Genomic DNA, 3,073 nt, shown 5'->3' with positions numbered 1-3,073 from the left:
GCTCAGGACCTCAGACTGGGCCGAAGGTTCACCTTCTAACAAGACAATGACCCTAAGCACACAGCTAAAATAACGAAGGAGCGGCTTCACAATAACTCCGTGACTGTTCTTGAATGGTCCAGCCAGAGCCCTGACTTAAACCCAATTGAGCATCTCTGGAGAGACCTGAAAATGGCTGTCCACCAACGTTTACCATCCAACCTGACAGAACTGGAGAGGATCTGCAAGGAGGAATGGCAGAGGATCCCCAAATGCAGGTGTGAAAAACTTGTTGCATCATTCCCAAAAAGACTCATGGCTGTATTAGCTCCAAAGGTGCTTCTACTAAATACTGAGCAAAGGGGCTGAATACTTATGACCATGTGATATTTCAGTTTTTCTTTTTTAATAAATCTGCAAAAATGTCAAAAATTCTGTGTTTTTCTGTCAATATGGGGTGCTGTGTGTACATAATGAGGAAAAAAATGAACTTAAATGATTTTAGCATATGGCTGCAATATAACAAAGAGTGAAAAATTTAAGGGGATCTGAATACTTTCCGTACCCACTGTATATGTAAACATTTATTGATAACCAGCTCATGAAGGTGCTCTGATGTCAAATTGTCTATTTTTTCAGTGCATATATAATTTCTCATAACCTACTAGTTTTCCGCACTTCACTCTAAAGTACTGTTTATTTTTATATCTTAATTTTCATTTGTTTTTACCAAATTATTACCTAATTGTAAGACATATTTGCCCAGGTTGCTTTTGCTGACCCTACTATCTCCATATTTTAGCTTCTGGCCCTTTTAGCTGTCCTATAAAAGTTTATATGACAAAGATTTTTTTCTCAGTTTCTAGTATGCAAATCCTGGGTGAGGTGTCTCCTTTAATGATTGTTTGACCAAATGCTATTCAAGTCCCATTTCTGGAGAAATGACATAAATAAACAAGGTATTATAAGGTACATGTTTCTTGCTATTAAATGCTTGACCTTCAATGAGTTCTATAACTTATGCATACTTTTTTGTAAGTGCATTAGTAAGTGTGTTACTAAAGGACCAAATAAGGGCAGAGCCTATTTTTATGCAGATTTTAAAGTGTACAGTCAAAGCAGGGAACACCATAAAAATATATACCCAAACTAAGAAGATTAATTGTCCATGCTCAAAAATAAATTGGCTATAGGCAATGAATAAACTATATAATGAATTAAGCAGGACATTTAGCATACAAAAACACTTAATGTACATTTAAAGTTGCTATAATTAGTATTTGTATTTAAACACTGTATGTGACAACAGTCATGGTGAACCCACAGAGATTTTTTTCTTGATATCTGTTTTCAGCCATAATGCTAGGCTAACTATAAGCTACTTGGGGACTAGTGGAGCATTTACAGCTAACAGCCCCCTCAGGCCCAATACGAGAGCTAAAAGGAGACTATGTATTAATCTTATATTTATCGGACGGCCAGAATCATAACTCCAGATGACTAGTGCTCAGTTTGTTTCCTCTTCCTAGGGTTAAACATAGTTGTGTATGGCTTACAGGAGCACAAATGTGCCCCTTACTGTTAACCAATAGCCTAGTAGAAGTGATAGTTTAAATTGTGACTCATACCACCAGAAACCAACCAGTACTGTAGAAATGACATGATCAGTTAATCAATTTACTGACTCACAGAATTGTAATTCAGATAACTGACTAATTGTTTATGTCTTTTTAAAGCTAAAGTGTCAAAGATTTATTGGCACTAACTTCTCTATACAGGAATAATACATTCCCCTTGGTCTTAATTGCTAAACAAGTTGTAGTCTATCTAAAAAATGTACAGGCTACACTTGAGCACAGCACAAACTGAAACAATAATGGCCTTAAAACGATAAATAATAATAATAAAAAAAACAATAATACACTACCTCTGTACAAAACCAAGGCCACACGATTCAGTAATTAAAAGTCTGTCTTGTCTGATATTGTGGTTCGGATTCATAGACTGATTACACGCTGCCTGCTTTGCCCAGTTGGTTATTCAGCTATGTTTAGCGTTAAATAGTTACGTTTAGACACTGCAGAAAAGACAGGTATTAGGATAATTGTAAATGCAACCATGAATATTTTCTGATGTGTTTTGGCAGTCTATGTCGCCCTCTAGCATTCATACAACAAAATACAGGTTCTGGGGGAAATTGCGTCACGGAAGCGCAGTACATAGATAAATATATAATATAAACACTTGATTCCACATCAGGGCGTCTTAGATGCGTTTCACCCGCCGCCATATTGCCAGGGGCGGAGTGGCCTTTCCGGGCATATTTAATAGTGGAAAATGCCACACAGTTGTCGTACGTTATGTAATCTAAAAAAAAAAAAATGCCAGCGCCAAACAACAGGCAATAACATTTCACATGTAAAACGTTTTGTTACAATATTTAACTTTTACAAACGTGATGAATTTGATGTATTACAACAATTGAGTTTTGAAATGAACATCTTTATTTTTAATGTAATAAAACATCCTGGAATTAAGTTAGCTAATAATCAGGTGAAGAAAACATGTTTTTTTTCAAAGTAACACACCAGTAAGATACTATAAATTATATTTTTCAATCTGACAAATCACTGTATTAGTTGTGTTAAGTAGCCTTAAACTGTCTACTTTAAACTGTTTCATGGTTCTTGCATGACATTTCTTGACCAATGTTTCTGTTGAAACGTTAGCTATAAAAGTCCACAGAATCACATAACATATGCATTCCAGGTTCCAGAAAAGTACATTGAACATGGACAGTCCCAGTAAGGAGAAAGGACCCTGACCCAAGTGACTGCTCAGCTGTCTGCAACTGTTAGCAGACCGTGACAGGACTGGACAGACATGTTTAAAGAATGGATTGATCCCATTAGTTTTTATATTTCCAGACCATAAGCTATAAATGCACATCCAAGTCATTTCTTGATGCAGTTGCACACAACTGTGAGATTAGTTTATCTACAGGCTAACTGTTAAACTGCAACTCTGCACAGCCCTTCCAGTACATACTGTGTATAAATATCATACTTAAATAAAGTGAAATTAAATATAAATG

The sequence above is a fragment of the Monopterus albus genome, unplaced genomic scaffold (assembly GCF_001952655.1).
Source record: "Monopterus albus unplaced genomic scaffold, M_albus_1.0 scaffold328.1, whole genome shotgun sequence".
NCBI classification, from domain to species: Eukaryota; Metazoa; Chordata; class Actinopteri; order Synbranchiformes; family Synbranchidae; genus Monopterus; species Monopterus albus.
This window is presented reverse-complemented; position numbering follows the sequence as displayed.